The sequence below is a fragment of the Varroa jacobsoni genome, unplaced genomic scaffold (assembly GCF_002532875.2).
Source record: "Varroa jacobsoni isolate VJ856 unplaced genomic scaffold, vjacob_1.0 scaffold_879, whole genome shotgun sequence".
NCBI classification, from domain to species: Eukaryota; Metazoa; Arthropoda; class Arachnida; order Mesostigmata; family Varroidae; genus Varroa; species Varroa jacobsoni.
In genome coordinates this window covers 29,679-52,929 of record NW_019213781.1, presented here as the reverse complement: position 1 = coordinate 52,929, position 23,251 = coordinate 29,679, and the positions used below count along the sequence as shown (strand labels likewise).

The 23,251-nt window shown below is 40.1% G+C and overlaps 3 long non-coding RNA genes across 6 annotated transcripts in view; 1 reads left to right on the top strand and 2 right to left on the bottom strand.

Annotated features, from left to right (window-relative positions):
- Positions 1 to 23,251, bottom strand: part of LOC111264605 (uncharacterized) — a 77,261-nt gene that overhangs the window by 53,728 nt on the left and 282 nt on the right. The window lies entirely within an intron of this gene.
- On the top strand, positions 8,769 to 21,217 carry LOC111264602 (uncharacterized). Of its 3 annotated transcripts, none has more exons than XR_015312737.1 (5): positions 8,769 to 9,072; positions 9,300 to 15,132; positions 16,085 to 16,121; positions 19,555 to 20,247; positions 20,720 to 21,217. It is a non-coding gene; the product is annotated as an uncharacterized LOC111264602 (long non-coding RNA). The 3 variants fall into 3 exon arrangements; XR_002682943.2 differs by having other exon boundaries at positions 19,489 to 20,247; XR_002682941.2 differs by lacking the exon at positions 9,300 to 15,132 and having other exon boundaries at positions 8,770 to 9,072.
- On the bottom strand, positions 9,579 to 23,230 carry LOC147752926 (uncharacterized). Of its 2 annotated transcripts, XR_015312740.1 has the most exons (3): positions 21,520 to 23,230; positions 16,582 to 17,308; positions 9,579 to 9,925 (listed from the first exon to the last, which is right to left on the bottom strand). It is a non-coding gene; the product is annotated as an uncharacterized LOC147752926 (long non-coding RNA). The 2 variants fall into 2 exon arrangements; XR_015312739.1 differs by lacking the exon at positions 21,520 to 23,230 and having other exon boundaries at positions 16,582 to 18,986.

The window sequence follows — 23,251 nt, the reverse complement described above, 5'->3', positions numbered from 1 at the left end:
AGGTTATTAGATAATAGGTAGCCTACAAATCGACACTGAATACTGATGATGCATGTTTCAATTCAGGATGTTCCCAATTTAGTATGGTATAAAACCGCCATTGATGTTTTTGGATAGTTGTGATTCAGCCCATCTACCTAGATGTAAGTTATCAGTACGTGAGAACACAACATATTCCTACCTGTGCTATGACACCACACATATCTGCAATAATAAATCAGCCTTCTATAATAATATAGCTTCCTTTATTTGAATGTAGCAACTGGATTTGTTTCGTATTTCTCGTTAACCGCGTGCATTCTATGATACCTTTAAACACAGTTTGTTGCCTTATCTGCATTCGAGTTGCATAGCTTTATACTAAACCAACAAGCCCTGCTATAAAGTGAAGTTTACCATGTCATGGAAGTGTGCGCCCAACGCGTCGCCTTTTGACCTTCATCACCTTTTCCAACCAACATACGTCGAAAGGGTATCGATTCCGTTTGCTGGTAAGGCACCTTTTGGAACACTGCAGAGGTAACCGACCTGGGTAGCCTGAAATAATTTCCTTTTTCCCTATCCTCCCAGCTGTTCTGGCCCACTTCCATCGACGATCCTCATTTTCACCGTCATTTATGGTCCGATATGATCCCTCTGTCATACACCGTTCACTTAATAGAAAAGGGAAACAGTAAGAATCCTGCAGCGGGCAGATGGTCGACCGACTTGACTGCGGATAAACGTTTTTGACAAAGCCAGAGCAAATATAGAAATATATACGTGCTCCCTCTGTATCTATGCATAGAAGACTGCTACAATTTTATTTACTGAACGTGCAACGTTTTTGGTTAGTCGTTCGGAACAAACTGGAATGCACTTTGGCAGGCTGTAGCAGGCATACGTTCATTCGTTAGTCTTGGCAAAATTTGCTACTTAAATAGAAAATTTGCTTTCGGAGTGAAAAGGAAAATGCCCCATTGCCAATGTTTTCTTTGCCGGATGACTTACACGTATGCCCTGGCAGCTCTGTATACATTTTTTGCAAAATACGAAAAAGAATACGGACGAAATAGATCATACAAAAGCTAGATTCACAAGGTTGAAATCTATCGAAATGAGCACAACAAACCCTTGTGATGACTCTGGAATTGTGTGCAGAAACTAGAAACGACCTTCGATGTAAGAAGATTATCGCCTCTAAAATCGTCTATATAGCTCAGTCTTTTTTCAACTTTTTGCGTCATTTTGCATGTTTTGCCTTTTCGGGCCCTTATCTTTCTGGGATTTTTTGGGAGCATAAAATTAAAGCCCTCTATATGCCTTATTTGAATGTGATGTCAAAAAATTTAACTGAATCAACGTCGTTTCACTGACAGCTACTGTTGAAGTCAGCAACGAATCTAGAGGAGACATTTGGCTTATGAGCAGCTAAGGTCCAGCCCAAATCGAAGGCATGATCGAAACGAATGGCATTTACATTCAGTACACGCACTGATCATGGGCACATTTGGCGGCAATGGCCAAGATTCCTTCTAGATGTTTATTTCTGTTTACTAACATCTTAAAAAACCAATGTTTGCTCAGTTATTTAGAACACATCTCGATGTCTATGTTTCCTGATTTGAGCGTGGACGAAAATTATATATGATAATGAACAACGCGCATAGTAATGTATAAAATATATTTCGGACTGTGATCGATACTGAGCCAACGCATTGTGCGAAAAGGGTAATTAATTTCTGCACGCGTACTCGACAAATCCACAGACATTAGCAGCGCTAACATAACACTAATTTTCGAATTATCGTCAAAGCTCAATTCTGTCACACATGCTGCACGCTGACAGATAACATTTTTCACAAAAGTTTATAATATGATGTTTATTAGATTTCATATGATATAGTTAAGAATATCGTCTGCACAAAACATAGGCTCTTTTTGTACACTATGTAGAAGCTTGGTCATTTGTTTTATCATGCATTGATTTTGTGTCGTAAGCAATTGTTGATATTTGGATAATAGGGAGAATATGGGGCGGCATAATCATACTGGTTGGCTAAGTGGTACCTTTTATTTGCCAAAACTAACTCAGCTGAATGAACGATCAGCTCTGGAGAGAAGTCGCGATATTTATTGCTTTTGTGCTGTTATTCTTTTTATATCGGCTGTAGAAAGTTCTTGCTAATACTCCTACGGCGTCTTTCACGTTTTCCGCACAGTGCCGATGTACTCGGTTGAAGACTCGTTTCGCCATAGAAGAGCCCCATAGAATCGACCGGAGCCAAGTACTCTTATGCGTAGGGCAGAAAACCGCCGTTCCCAGCAGAGTCGTTTCCCTGTCGACCGGTTATATGATACACGGCTTGTCTAGGTTTCTCTATGTACAAAGATACAAGGGGTTGCCCTTGTATTATTGTATATATGTGTACGTTGTTTATATTATTACGAAAGGACAAATGGCACGACTAGAGCAACTCTCGGTCCTCAAGAAAGGTTCCACACATCACCCTATCGCTCCTACCGCGGCTACCCGAATAGATAAGTTTAGTATCAGATGGGTAGTTCTATTTCTTGTTTTCGTTTTCTGTTCAACCTCTTCTACCTTATGAGCTCTTCAAATTGAAATACGTTATATAATTATTATTATTATTACCACAGGGGTAAAGAAGAGGCGGAAAGAAAGAAAGAACAGTAGTGAAAAAAACACAGATGTGTAGGCCTTTTTGCTTGGCGGTAGGCGCGTGCTAAAGGGTATCTACGCATGAGTTAACTGATGCTCAAGTTAATTAGTTCAACAGTTGAAAATTAACAGCGCTTCTGAAGCCAGTTCAATCTGAACTGCAGACACAAGCATCTTTAGAGACAAAGACTGAATCGAATTGAGAGGTAGTAAGTAGTTTGTAATATTTATAAATGGGTGTTGAATATTGATACAACACAGCTTTCGGTAATAATTTCCACATTGCTTGGTTCAAACAGAAGTGGCTCATGAGTTTCGCAAAGTCTAAGTAAAACGATTCGTGACTAGAGAAGTGAGTGGGTGACTTTTTATTATAGAAATGTTTCAAGTACTGATACTTGTATTGAATTGCCAGTTGTTTTACATGATAGGTCCGTCACTCCTCGACTGAGTTATATGCATTTTTAGAGAGCGACCAAAATCACAAGGTGATTTTAAAGGTTTATTCGGTTAGGTCTAGTTTGAGAGATTTACTGTGCATACACGGCGTTTAGAAGGACTTTAAGCGGTGGCAACAAAATTCTAACGCACCAAGTTTTATCCCTTTGATTGCTGAAAATAAAAAAAAAAACTCGGAAAGTGGATTGCTTATACCAACGTAACGATTCGTTCTAAAAAACGTTCTTTTGTGTGGTTTAGATTGAAAATGATAAAGCATAGAACATGAGGCATCCAAGATGTGGGCCGAGGGAGATAGGGACGCTAGTAATATTCAATAATCAAAGGCGCGAAATGAGTCTTTGCATTAGTACTGTTGAGTGGCGTGAAAACAGTCGACATGTTTGGTTTTGTTTTTTTCAGCTTAGTCATATCCTGTTGCTTGCTGAAGGCTTTGTGGTGCGCTTAATGTTTTCTGGATCACTACGTCGAACACGGAAAAGTACCACAATAATACAGTTTACACATACGGTTTATGTTAAGATAACCTTGTTTATTTTTGTCTGCATAAAATGTACAGGACACAGGCGCGTTTCATATACTTTGTTCTCACAAGCTCCGCTACTGTTTCCTTCTTAGATGGTTGTTATCGCTGTACTTGCGATTGTCACGATTTGCCATCGTTTCTGTTGATGTTATTTCTCCATTCCGGAGAGGCTTGCAGTTGGCTACTTTTCGCCCTGTTAGACACCCAAGGGCAGTTTCCTGACGTTATTGGCGCTCCAGCAAAGGCAGCAGCGGCATCTATTTGAAATGCAGACAGAAAGCGGCGCCATTCTGCATCAGTTTGTTCCCTGCCTCTACGAGTTCTTTCACTGTTGAAAGGCCTTTCCCTTTTCTCCCTTTCGGAACTCTAGATCGTTCGTGCGTCCTCTATACGCTCTAGAGCTATCGCAATCACCGGCCTCTCGTCTATGCGGACTGCCTGAGTTTGTCTTCTCTCTTCTGTGCTGGAAGCGCCTATGTCGGACACAAAGTGCGCTTCGAGTGTAGGAAGCAGCCGGCCCAGTCACCTTTACTAAGTAACTGGTTGGCCTGCTTCACCACAGTTAGCTCCGTCGTCGTTTCTGAATTGCTTTGTGTAGAATTACTGCACAAATAGGCTGGCTAGGAGGCGCATAGCTGTGTGCATAGCGGACCAAAAAAAATGAGTAAACACCAGTACGGACAACAAAGCACGCTTTTACACAGTTGAATTTTTAGGGCGTCGAGAAAAAGAGGAAAGCAGCGAGAAGCAGTAAAGACGGCAACACCTGTCCGTCTTTAGAAAGGGGCGAAGAAAACATAATGATATTAACTATGCTGGATACATCTTTTTCCCTTATAAATTTATTAAAAAGGTTATGGATAAGATGAGTTGAATAGTCATAGCCACTAGACAGTTACAAGGCAAACCTGTTAGCTCGGCCAGCGTTACATGTTAAATACACCCTGAATGTATGCGATATATACTGCAGTAATACCGTAGAAAGGGCAATAAATAGTAGTATTTTTCGAAATTTTTCGAAAAATTGAGCAAAATGAACGTGTAATTACCATGACTATAGATATACCTTTGAATACGTTTTCTGAAGCTATTTTATGTCTGTGGACAAACTGAGTTAATTGAAGAATTCTCGGTTGATGAGCTTACGTCAAGGTGCATAAACCCTAAGCCTTTACGCATCTAGATTTGCTATATATCTATCAAGTTCTACTACCCGTAATAAGTAACTCGCTTGCGTTTATCAGCATAGCATAATAGCAATACTTTTATTGGATCACTCTTGAATGAATAACGCACTCCACACGATGGAGTTTGGTCTTCGTTTACGCGGGTGTCAGACAGCTCAACGTGATGAATCTTCCCAACGGGATCAGTTTTTAATTGTTGACAATCGAGTCTTTTATGTATGAGGCAATTTGCTCGGGTTTACGACAACCGTGTTGCCGAGTTCTGCAAGCCGACAAGTGTGAGGGCCTAATTGTTCTATATTAGCAAGTAATTTGCCTGCTGCAGTGACTTTTTTCGCTTGGCCTTTTCTTACTAACTAAGATCTTTAATATCACATACAATATTCCCGTGCAACGTCGTTAGTCCCGTTACGTATTCCCAGTGTCGGATACAGTTGAACCATGAAAAAAATAACGGAGAGTCAAGTCACAATATCGAAGACGTCTTTCTACGGATCGAAAAAGGCTGACGATCGTGAAAAAGAGGTTGCTTCATTATAAAACTCTAATTTTGCTCCATGACATATAAAAACAGCCTCAGCTCCGTAAGACAGATGTACTAGACGGTCATATGTACGATTGTAGCTAGTAATGTTTATACAGCTTTTAGGATTACTAGCAACTAATCTTGCGCTGTATCTAAGCCGACGACATTTCGTTAATTCAAATACGCGAAAATTTCACTACATAGTACACACAGGGGAAGGGTTGGGGTATCGTTAGACTATATAGTTAGTTGTATTTTTGAATCTAATTTATTAGGTATTAAGTTTTTAGCGTGAAGTTTTTTTCTTAAGCCAAACATAATGATGGAGTAATAGACTAAATCTCTCCGGCCATGTTCCAGGAGCTGACAATTAGGCATATGCCTTTTACCACCCTTAAACTATATGATATAACTTGCTCTAAACTATGAATTTGTATTTAGTGAATTTCACTAGAATAGACAGTAACGTTCCATCTTAGACGTACGCTGCAAATACAAAAAGCGGCTCTCAGACTCTCTGGAGGAGTCTTCTATTTTTTGTTATTACGGCCAGACTAAATATAACTGTCATTACGCGCATTAGAATACGTTTGAGCTGTACAGATTAGCAGGCTAATGACTAATTTTTATAGGGCAAGAAAAAGAAGGCGAACGTTTCCAATATCTATAGTTGAATCAAAAATACTATTTAGGAGCCTTATTTAGACGAATCTCGGGACGGCTGCACCGGTTATGAAAATTCTCCCTGGAACGGTTTTCATAAGCAGTGCAGTGTAGATAACCCAGACCTAAAAGACAGTTAGCATGTAAGCAGTTCTAGTACTAGCTGCCTCGATATTCGGGAAATTAAGGTGTGAGAGCGACGACTGCATGGAAAGATCCTGCAGATGATGTACGGGAGGCATTCGTGCGCGTCTGGCAGAAGGAACAGAAAACCTTCTGAGGGTTCTCTAGACCATCGTCAGGTATCACAGCATTAATATTAAAGAGCTTTAGAGAGACTAGAAGGGAAGCTCTTCAACTTGCTCACACAGCTTATTACCGGTCGTGGAAGTTTCCAGAAGTACCTGTTCCGTATAAGAAAAAACTGCGTCGTACATATGCATGCACTACGAATTAGTCTAGGAGTATGATACCATTCGAACGCTGGCAGAGTCCCATGTGTTTCGACCAAGAGGGAATAGACTGACAAATGTGAAGCTTAAAGGGGCTACAGAAACACACATACGTTTTACATTTGCAATAGATTTAGTATTGTTAAAAACAGATATGCTGATAAAGAAGGCACCTTGAAAGGCTTTTTGACATTGAAGGCCTAGCGGATGCTTACAATAAATTGAGAATGGGTTTAGTAGTATTCTCGGCGGACCAAGATCAACTGTTTCGGATAGTACCATGTCAATAGGCGAGAGCACAGCAACGCATTAAAAATCTTCTTTCGCAGTAAAAGACAGCTGAGTTTCCTCTCTCGGTACAAAACAATTCAATAAAAGTGGGACGCAAACAATGATTAACGGCTGATGGCCGACCCCAGTTGACATTGTACATTATACAAATGAAAAACGGCACATTATATCGTCGTTTGTTTTGAAAAATTTGGGGGCAGCGTTTGAATACTCTAAAGTGATCTGCGTACATTAGAAAAGACTAAACTGAATGTTTCAAGTTTTACGTTCCATGAAGTGTTTAATGGCAGTAGCCGACGTGAAATTCGAAACATTGAACTTATCTGTGGCTACAGAATTGGCGCAAGTTACCATAGTAAATGTTCTTCCAACATTACAATCAGTACATCGGTGATAACACATATAGTTGCAAATTTGCAGCAAAATTGATCTTTCTGTGCATAATACTGGATACGAGCATTGCAAGTTGTATGAAAGTTCAATGCTCGAAGAAACGCAATGTCACTATAAACGCAGAAAAAACACGATACATTTATTCTCGTCTCGAAACCGACTCGAAAGCTTTCATCCATATTGTTTGCTCTACCTAGTCGACAAAGGGTCGGACTAGGTATAGACACCGTTACATAAAACAGACTTTGAACAATTTCGGTTGCTGCCACCATTCCACAAAAACTGATTGTGCATTATTATTAGTTGTGCTTGTACGACTTTGTGCTCCTTTTTACAAAAAAAAAGAGCTCGAATATAGATTTACAATGAAATATAAAAGCTTCGTGAATAAGATCCGCTGGGAGAGGCAGCATTTGATCGGAATATACGTTAAAATTTAATACAACGAGTATAAGTTGTTAGAATGTTTGCAGTCGTACAATATCTCTGTCAAATAAAAAGTACAAAAATCAAGATTTGGCTTGATTTTCACACTGATGCACATTCTCCGAGTCAGAGCTGAATATCTGCGAAACGAAGCTTTTGTCGACCGCACGCGTTTGCTTTTTTGCCGATAACATTGTGCATTTTACCGCGTATCCTTATGTTCCATTCACTATCCTCTTTTGAATTTTTTGTCGCTCCCCATACCTTTCCTGACTAATTCTATTAGAGCTACGTCGCATACAGGTCCTTTAAGGTTTAAGGTTCTACAGCCTGCCGACCTCGTTAGCTAGAACTATCAAGATGCCAATAAATATACAATATATATACATTGGCTAGAAAGGCTTTTGAAAATGATGCTTCCCCAGTGCTGAAAATAGCTTAAGGTTATGCTCATATGACCATACGTTCTTATATCTCTACCCAGTATCCGGATCCAATATGCTGTAGAAGACACTTAAATCGCTCCTCAAATTCACTATATATGAAGATATTGACCAGTTAAGCCTATATGAGAAAGAAACAGACGGGCCAAAGCAGTAGCAATTTGTATCCCTTGGTACTTATATGAGCTTTATGAATACGCGGTAAAGATGTTCTGAGACCGGAACACTCATATAATATAGCAAGTACTGCCATGATCGATGAAACGCCTGCTCATTACCAAGTTCACGACACACGTAGGCTCGTTAGATTTAACAGGAAATACCTGTCGCAAAGCACGTATGAAAAATCGGCACGGGGTCATGTCGCTTTTGCGCTAGCCGTCACTTGATTTGCTTATATGCGCATGATACAGTCAAATGATAACAACTATAATGGCTCAGAAACCAGACAGAATATCTATTTGTAATGAAACGAATTGATCGTCGTATGTAAAGGTAAGCAGTTAGCCTTGATTTGAATGGGGCGTATTATGACTACTGATAGAGACGTTAATCAACATTACAACGGAAACCTAGTTTATTCTCAATGCTGCCGGTAGTACGAATGATGTTGTGAACGGTTCCGCTTTCCTTATTTTTGGAAGGAGGAGAAGCCTTTCCAAATAGCTGGGAGAGAAAAGGCCCATCGCTGAGCACTGACTGGTTCATCCAGACGATTAATTGTCGTCTGGATGCTGGGCTGACGCCTGAAACGTGAATGGAAGAGAAAGCGGCAAAGCGGAGCACGTCTACCAGCGTAAGTGCTAATCACACGCGATCTTTGGGCAGAGAGGGGCAGATCGAGGTGGACGGGAAAGGATGGCACCTCTCGTGATATATTCGCTGCAGGCCTGCCACGTACTAGAAAGGGGTCGTAGACGCAACGAGCTTCCCATGCAATATGTTCCGACGCTCAGGGACATGATTCCACTTCACTGAGGCGACGGGTCGTTTGTTGTTGCCTACGAAGCTACCCGTCGCTCTGCTATCCAACTGACGTATAAGGTATTTTCTTTAAAATTCTTTTGTACAGGTTTAAAGTTTTGTCTCTTATCTGCACATACTGTATATGCTCTCTGTACATCTCCAACGTGATAATTAATTGGTTACATTTTTTTTGCAGGCCCTATGTACTCCTTTCTAAAATTAGGCGAATTATATTGTAATTGTTGAATCACAACGAACCTGTACCTAGTAATTAAAAAAGTTAATGTTTTATTAAACCTTCGTAGGCCAGATGCTATGCCCACACATATCGATCGCACTTGGTGTCTGGAGGCAACATTTGGAGGGCCATTGTTGAGGTGTAAAAATTCTGCTATTCAACATAAATACGTTCTATTTTACCTAATAATTGTACGGGAAAAAAAGTACTTCTCCATGCACCCCTATTTAAGTCACTGCGAAACTAAATAGGTACAATTAACTTACGATATGTCATATATATATATATATATATCAATTGACAGGCTGCATAACATATATACGTCAGAGATGTCAGAAAGCCAATGTAGTAATCGATCTTAGGTTTATTGTGATAGGAGAGAGATTACATATTCGTTTGCGGTATTTCAGCAGTTTATTTAATGGCCATATTAACTATAGTTTTATTTTTCGATCATACTTTTTTGTTACGAACCCATTTTTTTACGTATTCGTAATGAAGTGTACAGCAACTCTTCGTAAAAACAAACGCCATGGAAGTTCCTGCAGAATACATTTTCTTCTACGTAAGTTAACGAAGTGCGATATATTACCGGATTCAAATAGCCTATAGAACTTGCCACTGTTTCTCTTAGAGTACAATCCGATTACGAGCTGAAGAGAAAGTCGAGTTCTATCTACGCCTAATTTAAAACTGAAAAACGTTATCAGCAGAAAAAGAACACGAGAACATCCTGAAACAATTAGATATTGCACTAATTAAGATAAACAAGATTAATATATAAGTGTATGCTTATCTTTTCATTAGATCTTTTGATTTAACATTACATACAATTGATTTTTCTGGTTTGAGCGGATACTAAACTGCTTGTCTGAAACGTGTCTTATCCTATGAACTTCAAGTTTCATTTGTGACATTTCCATAACAAAGTTATACCAGCGATCCTTGTCTTATTATAAATGAAGCGGTAAAGCAATTGGCTGCCAGGCAAAGCTGCACACCGTTTTAGCTTTATGAATAATTTCGATCGAGCACTGCTCGTCTTCGATTCCTTATTGCACACGCGTATAGGGACAAATGAATACCAAGGGACTGGTTCAAAGGTGTCCCGAGAAAATCCATAAATTTGTAGGAAGCTGATCGAACATTTACAAAAAAAAAGATTAGAACTTCCCAAGTAGACGATTGCTTGGGACGTGCCGGGTATTCAGAACAGAAAAGGATAAGAAAGATCCATAAGCGACTCCTTTGAATGCTATCAAACATGTTTTCGATTCGCATTAACCTTTTTAAGTTTTTTTTTTTTTATCTATAATATATATACATATCTTTTCCGAGATACCGTTCGTCGGGAGTATATGGCGCTAGCTAACACCACATCGTGCTTCATTCGCTGTGGCTACAAAATGGGCAAACTAGCTAGCCAACGTACATCAGCCTTAGCGGGCTTCATTCCTGCTTCTCAGCCAATCGAATATCTATTCAATCTGCAATTTTACCTATTTATTGTCCTGTAACAATTTGAGCGCTGCTATCGACACAAGTTAGCCGCAAGCCAAAAAAGGACCCGATTGTTCGATGGCGAATGATTACGTATCGAATGAAAAAACAAATTCACGTTTCAGTTCGACTCGATTAATATAAAAGGCGATTTTTCTATAAGTAATAAATAAATTAAAAAAAAAAAAATAATAAAAGATTTACTCGTAGTTGTTAAGCGCTACAGTTATTTAGCGATGGCTCTTTTTGAAAAACGCAAGTGACAGGTAGAGAACACGTTGCCTATGAAGTCGTTGAGTTCATCTAGGAAAATACCATTCAGCTCAAGTTAGTTTGCAAAACCTAAACTTGCCTTCGAAATATCAACCATGTCGGTATTATTCATGGCACAAAAACGTTTCTAGAATAAGTTCGAAAATCGTATGTGTGATAATGGTGTGGATAGGAAAATCACTTTATCGCAAAGTGCCCTTCCAGTTTGTTGGCAAGAGCCGACAATACGATCATAGCGGAAGCATTTCGATTGATTTTATCTTATTTACGCCATTCTTTAAATTTACGATCTCCGAATCGATATATCAATTTTGCTTATTGTATTAAATTAGGGTGAGTAAAAATTGAACGAAGTTATGTATTAAAGATGTCTGAAGTTTTTCCTCTAGTATCGTCATTAGATATTTCTTTAGAAGATTGGCCCTAGCACGAAACGACATGTCTTTTCTGCCAGGTTCGAACATAGGCCACGACATGTGTCATCAGGCAAATACGTCACCCCCTAAGCTGTCGCGATAACTTGTTACAGGACAATAATTATCGGATGCAAAAATAAGCACTAGTCGATGCGAAAGCCGTGCTATTTTTCAGTACCTCCTGTGAGTCTGTCGGGTCTTTTTCAGTTGGCCTAGAGGAACAGGTTGCTTTTCGAGCACCAATCCTTAGGTGACTGTTTCTCTTTACCGCGCTGTAGCTATATTCCAAATTCATATTCGGCCGTGAAGGCACAGACAGACTTGCAAAAGGTATCCACTAAATTCTTTGCACAATAGGTTACATGTGGACAATATGTATCTAATCTTCTCGAAAGCGTGTATAAGAATTTTTTACAAAGGTAGCATTTCGGCCAAACGTGTGACAAGATGGAAAAGTCCCACCGGCAAGTAAAGATACTTGCCGGTAAGATTTACACCAAGCTATTTACACCGAAAGCTATCATTAAGAAACGTTCCATACTTTGATGTAGGGCTGTGGTTACCCACGGGGCGATCTTAGCCACCCCATGGAGCAGCTGCAGCTAGCTCAACCTTCTTAGACAATTGCTATGTTTTCAGAGCCGACTTCTTTCGATGAACGACTATAATTCGTATTCCGACTGATATCTATGCTCGATAGAAAAAACTCAAGCTATTGCATGCAGATGATGCGAGAAGGGGCAATGGTGCTTGAGCTTTGGATTGTGTTCCAAAACCAATGTCGTTTGTTAAAAGTATGCCAGTTTTCCCATATTTGTTTTTGAAATTTTAGTAGGACTGATCTGCTTTAAGTGTTGCTAGCACGATTGAAGCTAGCAGCACTTAAGGCAAAAAAAATCCTAAACTACGCCAGCTCGTCCATGCCCTCATAAGCTTCCTTCGCTGACAGACGAAGGAAGCTGGTGAGGGCATGAACGAGCTAGCGTAGTTTAGAATTTGCCGAAATTGTGTATTGACAAACTTAATAAGCATCGCGATGTAAGAGAATATCTTACGCACTAATAGTAATCAATACCATAATTAGCTTTACTCTTTTTTTCAATGCAACACGAATGTCATGGTAAAAGGTCAATGAAGTCCTATTGGCTAAGCTCACGTGGTGTCCACCTAATTGGCCAACGTAACAGTAGCAATCATAGCCCTGTATATATGTATATAAATATATATATATGTACATATAGATCAAGCTACGCGAGATGGTGTCCTCTTTTACTCGGCGCATGGCTGTAAAACAACTGCTGTACTGCATCACCTTTTGCCATATAAATGTATCTTGCTTAGATGAAAAAAAGAAAGGCACAGTAGAGCAGATACACGTAATATGTTTTCTACGATCGGATTTTGCAGCCACTAATTGTAGTGTAAGATTAGTGTTATGTAATGAGTCTGCGTGACTGTATATAGTCCTAGGAGAGGAAATACCTGTACTCTATCGACATAGATCGTACTTTGATCAAGTTTACGCTCGTATAGCCTAACAGATGCCCGTCCAAGTTGCTTTCTTTGTCTTTCCATCAACTCTGTCTGTGGCAATGGTTGAGTCGGTACAGTTTCGTCCTGTCGGTGCTCATCTCGAATGACCGGGATCACTTCGTGTCCGTCGTGGTTGATTGCGGTCTCTGTCCTTAACGCAAACGCAATTCTAGTGACCCGAAAAAGAAATGCCGTACAATGGGTCAACGGTGGTCAATGGCAGCATGTAGTGTCTGTTAGTTCTTGTTCAAAGTACATTACTACAGCAATGGAACAGACCGTTCCATGGGGAGTATAGCTTGAAGTTTACATCGCCGACGACGTAGACGACGCTACAATCCACGTTTCACACAGGATTCGAGGTTGCTGGTACTTGCGGTCGGACTTGTATTATGTGCCCGAAAGTTTCACTTGTTCACAAGAGAACCTTCCGCCACTACAGTTGACGCGACGATGACTCACATTTTCTGAGCAAGAAAGCTATTCCCATAAGGTGATTTGCGAAACAGCGACAATTGTGGGTATGGCCACAATAGCAGCAGCAGCAGCAGCAGCACCAGCAGCACCAGCAGCACCAGCAGCACCAGCAGCACCAGCAGCAGCAGCAGCAACAGCAGGATTGATCGACGTGACCCGCAAATTGAAATCGACAAGACGGGCCTCAATCAGATCCTGCTCCTAAACTCTGTCATCATACTTTTTTGTGGCATACGACGATCTTCCATTCCGGCTTTCCCTGGCTTGTCTTAGATACACGAAAAAAGTATCTTAAGTCTCTTTTCGCCCAGAAACTCAGGGGGTCACGTGGTTCCGAATACGCCCGTTATGCTCTTTCTAGAGCTTTTTATTTTCTTCGACTGCTTGTACTCTGGCACATCTTTTTTACAGGTTGCCCGCAAGTTTTTCGCAAGAGAAAATTTGCCAGTTCTATACGGCTACGCATTGGCATGTGTGGGTATAATTAACAACAATGGATTGGTCTATCGTGCGTTCATTTGCGGTACTAAAACCGCCTAAGGTCAAGAAGCAGATCATGAGTGAAACCAGTCCTAACGGAACAAGAATCAGTATGATCGATAGTTTAGCACAGAATAGCGATTTGACCAATATTTTTTTAATTACATTTTTTGCTTCTATTCTAAAAGAAAATGTAAGCATCTTAATTGTTTCATGCTATACTTTCCGATTCATGGATGCTTCAAGGTGATGCGTTTTCAGCCAGTTACAGTCGATATTAAATATACTAACATATATTCTATATTTAATCCGTACATTTAAATAGTTCCGCACAACAAAAATAATAAAACATTACACACGGTTATGTTCACTATAACAGCAAATTATTGGCTACCTTAGAATCTTGTTTTCGAAAACTAGAAATAATAAAATAATCGATCGCTTTCTGATCCCCTGGAGAACAAGTTTATCGTTCAAAGCAATGTCTAATAGCCTTTTAAGCCAGACTTGTCTTCGTTCGGAAATTAATTGGGCCTGGAACCTTACATCGAAAACTTCTTCGGAAGCTTCGTTGGCCAATCGTACTTTATTAACCTCTGACACAGCGTCATTCCTTTTATAAAACGTCGTGTCTTTAGTAAAACTTATGTCCTACTTAACTTACACGGAGAGGTCGACAAGACACCAAGTATGATTTTCATACAAAAAATGTCGTAGTTCGTATTTCTCGAAACATACTCCTTTATTTGCTATAAGTGCGCTGCAATTTCTCCTGTGGTCATTGCTTATGTATAGCCATTGCGCAAATTATATTATCTATTATTTAAAAGTTCGTTTAGATAACCTTCTGTCTGAAACCGAAATAGCTTTGAGTGTTTTTATCCCATCGGACATCTCCAGATACCAACTATATGCGATCTTGCGCAGCTTCTTACGCACCTAAACCTCATTCGAGTTTCGATTTAACATCCGGGTACGATTTGTTCGGTTTCAGGTGTTATTCTATCTCACAAATAATTCACACTTTTCCATCGGTATCCTTCGTCTCCTTCTGTGTTACCCCGCTACGAATCGTGTGCATCTTTTTTTTTATTGTACTCATTAATTGACACAGGCTCCTCCATTTTATCTGCGCGATCTTCAAGCAGAACCTGCTTAACTGCTCTCGGGTGTATTGCAGGACACGATTGTGTTTTACGTTGCTGCGAGTCCAGATAACAGGTGATAATTTGTCCACGTCGTTTCTGCCACTAATTACGAACTATCAGGAAAATCAAGGATAGTAAACTAGGCCAACAAGGTCTATTTATCTCTTTCAAGCGAAAATTGTCGGGTCATTACCTAGGCCTACTTCTTATTTTCTTCTGGTTGACTTCCTCTCGATTAGACTGTTTGCTTGTTCCTTTGGAATCCTTAAGGCTGCGTTAATTTCGGCGTGTTGCGTAGGTCGGTATTTTAGTGCTTTTGAAGTTCCACCTACGTAATGGTAGTTGAAGTGGCAGGAATTGCCGTTAATGTAAACATGGAAAGTGATACAAGGTCAAGTTAAGGTTTATATCAGTCACTACCTAAAAATAGAATACAGTTTAGCCAACGGATTCAATAAGCATCCACCATGTTTGCTAAACATTTAGACATCGCGCCATTGTTATGCTTTTTGTATGTAGATTTTTCGGTTATGCTTGAAGATTTGACCACGCCGACAGGGAGGCTAAACCTTCTTGCTGAACACGTATAGTAAGACATGTTATTTTTCAATGCATTAATATAAAATATGTCACATATAAGTAACAAGCATTGCGTCTTGCACAGATATTGTCGACTGTTGCGCGCCCAGCTATAGCTGCTGCTCGGATATGCTCGTTGCTGCGGTTATTTGATCGAACCGTATCAAGGAAGCGCCCTGCTCTGTTGTCATCACCATTTTCCTATCGTTTTCGCATTCTTCATTCAACTATAATCCCCATATTCTTCGTCGAGTGTTCTAATATTAAGACGATGAGCAATCTGTCGTATAGGCTTTTTCGGCATCTTTTAGAAGAACGTTATCTCTTCACAATAGTGTAGCATATGTTAGACCAGAATGAGGTCATTGTTTGTACAGTTATATATACAGCTTAAAATCTTCTAAGAATAAACGTACTAACTATTTAATCCGATTTTCTTGTTACAGTTTGGCGCTATGGTCGCTGCACCTTAAGGAATGGATCGTAAGTACCCAAAGATCCGCTGTAACAGAGTCGTTTTGCATAACCTCCAAAGCACTTGTTTTAAACGGGATTTCGCTGCGTAAAATACAACACGGTGCATTTGGCACAACGGCCTCCAAATCAACATTTAGAGATCATTCCTAAAACTGTTTTAGTGATTTCTCGGAAGCAGCCGATCGCTGCTCATCATTGACCAGTATATACACTTTTACGGAGTCAGCGTAGATTTTGGTCGATCAATTCCTGGGCGTAACATGCTTCAGCAAAAAATTCAAGTATTCATTCCTGTATGGGTCTGATATGATCACGGAATAAGAGGAACACCCACTCTCAGGAATAATGTAATCCACCATGCTTCTACACTATATCTCAGTTAAACTCGAAAAACTTTATCGTCAGTTATTGTTTCGAATACAGATCACTTAAAATCAAGATAGATAGGTAAAATCAGAAGGTTTACCATCGTTCATCATGAAAGCCCAGTCATTTTGTGTATCTAACTAGTGCATGACGAAGGGGTGTTCCGGGCGATGCGCACAGTTTCTTAGATTAGGCCTTGACCATTTGCGTTCTTGATTTTCCAGTAGTTTGTATGCGATCTAGGTGGGAAGAAATCGGGCCTCGGTTAGGTGGGTCGCTTTTGTCAATGCGCTCGTGAACTGGCCTGATGATGGCGGCAGGCTGGGAGCTGCCTTAAAAGCGTGTCGAAAAATCAGAGACATAATTTCGCAGAATAGTTTGCCGGTTTTCGTAAATGCGTTCGACATTTAACGATCAGTTATTGACGCCGTTAATCATATGCAATATACCTGAAACATCGATAAACGGTGGAGTATGTTGTACCCTAATTTCTTGACGCGATGGTATACATGGTAGCAAAATGTTACGAAGAATTGGCCATCTTTCAGCATTATAAACATATATGTATATACAGTCGGTCGCCGCCGTTTTTCTAATAGAGTTAGCACTTCCTTTAGTCTCGAGGCACCGCTAAGCGTGTCTGTGTATCGCAGATAATTTGGCACTAAACGATGCGTTTTCTCCAATAGAAAGCTTTTGTAGAAATGTGACGTGTAGATTATGGTGCTCATACATCGTGTTTACATCACGACAAACGGAGAAAAGCGATTTATATTAGTATTTAGTAGATTATGGATTATTCCATCGTGGATCGTTCTCCTTCGGTCCTGAAAGGCCAGCGAGGAAATATGAAAAAAAAATTGAAGTTGCATTAGATTGTGCGTAGAGGTCCGATGTATAACGTTGCTTAGACAGTGTCTATTCACGATAACAACGACCTCTCGCTGGAGCGGTAACGAAGCGCCATAGTCTCGTTTCATTGCAGGTGTTAAGAAACGCCTCTTCCCTAGACGGGTAAAGTCATTGTTGCTCTTGTGAAAAAAGCAGCCCCCACAGTGTCACCTATGTCAAAGTCAAATATTCACACCTCCAGCAAGAACGACTACGTAATTAGCCCACGCAAGAGTATCTAGGCCAGCGACGAGCTTTGTCATTGTTTATCTTAAATCATGTGTTAAAACCAACAGGCTTATGTAGGAACAGATTAACCTCTCATGGTTTCATGTAGTAAAAGGTCGACCGCTATACTTTAGGCATGTGCTCATACCAAAAAGTTGAACGCATGCAATCTTCTGATTAATCGAAGTTAGAACTTATCCATCGATTTTACAACTGCGATTTTACAGAAAACTCCAAAGTTATCTTTGAGGTCTCGATAATATTTGGGGTCACTTAGCAGTCACAAGCATAACTAGACAACTGACGGCATGAGATTTGCTAGTGAGCGGACGTTTAAAAGAAGGGATTTTAAATCGCATATTGCTTTGTTGACTGTAATGGAGTCCTTCTTTATTACGTCTGATCAATTTGTAGTTCGTCAAACCTCTCTATGAGCCTCAGGTGATCCGCTGTTTCGCAGAAAATTATTTCTGATTGCAGTAGCATTTTGAAATTCATCGCCAAACATTCCGTCCATGCCACCGTCAAGCATTTTAATGTAATACACATAGCGCTTTTTGAATGAGCATAAAAGCGGGATCCTTTCCTCGTACGAATAATCTTTTATTGCATAGACGAAGTAATACGGTAGGCAGTGAGAAGGGTCTTTAGTTTTTTCAACTTGACACAGCCGGAACACGACGTCCTCCTTTGCCAAGGTTTCTACTCTCCCTGCAATGATTTTTTAGTCGACTTATTTTATTAGTTTTCTTGCTGCTAGATCAAAACTTCGAAGTTCGTTATTGCGATCGCCTATGTGTTCTGGCTCTTGTAGGCGTAAAGTTGTGTCGTCGTTGTCAAAGCTCATCACGCCGAAACTTGCGTGATTTGTCATTATCAGAGGACTTTGAGGTATCCTACAAGCCTATCGGTTTTGTTTTCCAGCTATTCTCTGCATAAAATCAGATATTCATTCATGCGCTTCGGTTGAAACTGCATAAATATTAATTGGACTAATTAGGTCTAGGGACTAATAGGATATGTCGTTTATAAAGACTGGCATCTCGTTTTTTTTCTAGTTATCCTAGCCTTCTGTGCGTAGGTAATATGACAAAATAAGTTTAATAAACACACAGTATTTCTGAGAACTTTGTTGAATCTCTTCTGCCTTCGTCGACGCTTTGATACATACGCGGGTGTGGATTGCTCACAACGCGCAGCTGTTTCTTTCGAGAGCTCAAGCGATTCAGTTTTCGCTCAGAGTTACTTTTGTGCGATAACGATACTAGTATCATTAATGAAGGTCATAATGCGTCAAACGTTAAATCGCGTGCAAAGTATGCTAGCATTTTAGTACGATTTCTTGAGCTTCTCTTTGTTGACTTCAATTCAGAATGTCATTTTACTTGGCAGCAATGGTGCACTTGTTAGCAGCGTGGTAAAAATACATTGAGAATTTACTAATACTCAACTTCAGCATCGTCTTCATTTGGCTGTGATAAAATGGAACAAAACTATCGGTAAGCAAATTGCACGACACTGTGGCTTTACATATATATATATATATATATATATATATATATATGGATGTCGATTATAGAAGGACAAATTGCTGTTAGTATTATGCATGAAACTTGGCTCTAGTAGCCAAATCCATGTACATCGCCTAACCGACCATAGATACGTTCCTACTAAAATTATATTGTTTTAGCGTAAGGTCTAGGAAAATATCTATCTCTACAGAGTAGACTGACGGCTGCACTATTGACATTGGTACCCCAGGCATCCAGCGCACGTGAAATATACGTACAAAGTCGATATCATCAAGTTAGCTTAAGATCAGCATATTTCGTTTTACAGCCATAGAACGTTTTTCAAAAAAAAAACTCACTACAAAGTTTTTTTGCAGAGAAGCCGATCGACCTTTCTAAAGTATTTACCAGGACTCCACATGCCTTTTTCCCTCTTCCTCTAGGGAAACTCGAAGGGCTGCATCAGCTAAACAGAGACATCCAGGCGTTCATATAGCAAAACTGGCACACACGAACTAGCCAGGGATTGGTGATATCCTTACGCTTCAGGTCATCTGTGTCCGTTCGCGCACACGTGATAAATATTCGCCATTCAAAGCCTACGTAGACGCATTACGCTCATTTACGTCCGGCTGCAGTGCTCGAAACACTAATTACGGATGCATTGAATACTCAACATATCTTCATTTAGCACAGATGTACAATGGTCTCATTCGCTCAGCTAGACAGTCCGTTAGTAAATCTTCAGTGATCGCACCTTACGCTTCCCTGCTAGCTTTTGTTTAAACCCCTCACCTCACAGAGCAGTCGCTATTCAGTCGGTACATCTGCCTCTCGCGTCATTCGCTGATCCTAATAGATCCACGATCCAACAACGCGTGACTAGCGGACACTCACGTATGACATATTTCAACGTATATATATCTGTCCAATGTATGCGTTTCAGTCCAGGCTTTTTACATACCTTCAAATTACTTCCTTATGCAAACCAGATCTTGCTTATGAAATGGTTCATGAAAACGGCTCATACCCAGAAATGCTTTGAGTCTTGCTATTGCTTCGAGCGTGGAGCGGACAGAAAATGGCGTTTCGGTTGTCAAGGAAGTGGAACGTTAGCGAAAACGTCAATCGCACAGGTATGCTAAAACAACAATAAGGTCGCCTGGCTATGCTTCGAGATAGACAGGCGTTAACACTGTAATATAGTGATCTATCACTGAATTACCGACACCCAATGTAATACTTTAACATCTTAATATGACCGTTTAATTAATAAAGGTGCGCTGCAGCTGACCGAAAATACTTTACTAAATTAACGGCAGCAGGTCATAAAGTATTTCAACCAACTGATAGCCAGTTGCTCTTATATGTGGGCACCGCATCCACCCGCAATGGGGTGGATATTTCAATTTCTATGTTAAGTAACCTTTTTGTACTCACATTCGACCGCAACGGTACTCGCATGGAGATAGATTAAATTTACCCTGGACTCTATCATCCATATCAGAGCCTCGTACATCTACTAGATGTACGCTATGCGCTTACCACACGCAAGCGTTTCGATCTGAACCACGACCTTCTCTATATATGTCGTAATAATGTTTTCAGAGATGACTACTTGACGGCTGTTCAATCGATAACGCTACACATGACGCCTCAGATACAATCGCCATTGGACAGAAGCGTGTTCCACTCGTTCGGGTCCTGCTGCGTGTATTTAACTATATACCATTTTTTCATTCGCACATATATTATCGCTCACACGTGTATGCACGCGTCCACTCCTGCCTTTGCAACAGCGTCATCGGGTCTGCTGTACAAGATCTCTTTTGTAGCCTCATAGTCTATTGTACCTCACAGGCGTCTTCCCAATTTTTTTTCACGCCTACATCTAAGGCGACGGTGTAATATGTACGACAGTTTGCACTTTATAGCTGTTTTTATCGGCACGCGAATCGGGTCAAAATAATGATACAGTTATTATATTGAGGTTCCAATTCGAACCATGAAGTATTCTTCTGCAGCAGTCTAATCTGGTACACAGTCTGTCAACTAAGTACATATACTTGTTTGATAAATACAAACACTTAGATTTTTCAGAGTTTATCTTTGCAATTATTACTATTATATGATAGTTATTATATTGATAGTATAAAGCACGTTACTAAGATGTGTTACGGTAGAAATAAGAGAACGTATCAATACGTTTTGTAGAAAAGTAGCTAAAACATAGTTGAGGTATATAGATGGGACTGTTTTTGTATCTCTTCAAGCCACTGTAGCCGTTAGCTCATAGGATTGTGTGAGTCTACTAGTCTTCGTATTTTATGTCGCTTATCGTATTAATCCATAAAAACTTGCTTATCGCTTTGCAGACACACGTAGTATTTGCTTTTGCCAATACTCACCAGCTTTAGCTGCCTATCTGCTTGGCTGTCACTCGGCACTGGGAAACAGTTTCAATAATCTTTTTTCCTCAAATCTCTTATCAGCGTATGTAACATGTAATGTACCAACGCTGCTGACCAGTTACATTCTACAGCGTTGCAGCTATTAGCAGATGCACCTCTTTTTGGTCTATGCGTCTAGCAGGCCGTTACTGCGCGACTGGCCTAGCTAAAAATAGTGCTCTGCTTGTATGTAAGCTTGTGTTAGTCGAACGTAGCGTAGATCGTAGCCTTCTACAACAGAGGAGGAGTCAATGGCAAGCTAAATACCGGACCGACTCGGTCCTATCCGTTCCATCTTTTCCTCCCTAGCTAGGATAAAATATTGTTACACAAACAGATAAAGACAGAGAGTAATAGTCAACGGGACGGGCCTATGAGGGGATAAGCTGTCTATAGATCGTTTTAGGCTGGCCGAAAAGTGTCTGGCATTCCATACGGTGGATATTAACTTAGAGCTTCTGCCCTTGATGCTGGTTCTGCCGTTGCGTTAGTCTCGCTGTCTTTCTATTAGGCTTCGTGTGGCGTAAGATGGAAGCTGACATGCCTGGCCTTGAACGGCAACGAGGGCAGAGAAGAAAGGAAGACTTTTGCTTGATCTGGCTATCCGCCGGAGGCCAGCTAGTGAACGATACCGATGCGAACTGGTGACGTAGAAGCAGCAGTAGCTAACAATATTGCAAAACAAAGGCATGTCGTTGTCAAATTGATCAGAGCGTTTTAGTAGCTAATATTGTTGACTTTAACGTTATCATCCGTTCGCGACCCTTACGTACCAACTGATGTCTTACAGCATTTGTACGTTGCAGCCGTCGGAGCCACAACAATTGGCAGGGAACACCCACATTAGAAAAGGCATTATAAACGAACAGTTTTATTCTATATATGTATACATATAGAAATTGGATAGTATCTATATCTGATCGGCGGAATTCGAGTCTCGAATAGAACTCCAGTTAGGTCATCACGTCCTCTGTGGAGAAAAGCCACGTCACTGAACTGAAACTTCACGAAGTTACTAGAAGTGCTATTGCGCAAAATATTATTTAGCATGTCATATCTTGCATTATATCGTTGTCACGAAGTTAAAGTCGGGTAAATAAGTAAGTTTTAATGGTAACATCATACCACTAGTTTAGTAATATCTAAACTTGTTTTATGAATTTCTTTTATTGATTAGAGAAAACGCTCGATTGCTTCTGAATAAATACACAAAAAAAACTTGTATATCCAAGATATTTGAAAATGAATGTAGTAAGGTAATTTCCGTTGAACGTTACGTTATTATTCGTAAGATTGTTTATGTTGCATAGCCCTTAGAACATCCTGTATCTTTAATGGTAAAGTTAGCACGTACGCCCTATCAAGTATATTTTCATTAAATTCATATTAATCCAAGTAAAATTGAAATTGTACGATGCTATTATAGGGCCTCAAGTTGAATATTTGTATAAGAACAAGAACATTTTGTCAAATTTGTACCGTTTATAAAGTCAATCCTGCTTCTTTTTTACCAGCATAAAAGATAATAAGCACCAACCTGGTCTTTCACTGGGTACAGTATCTCTGAAAACTAGCTGTAACATCTGCTTTACATGTTGGCATTTATTTTATGAATTATCAGTTTACCATCGATTCCTTCAAATTGTTCATGTAACAGACCATTACTAGCCTTCGGAGCCCCCTCAAATTC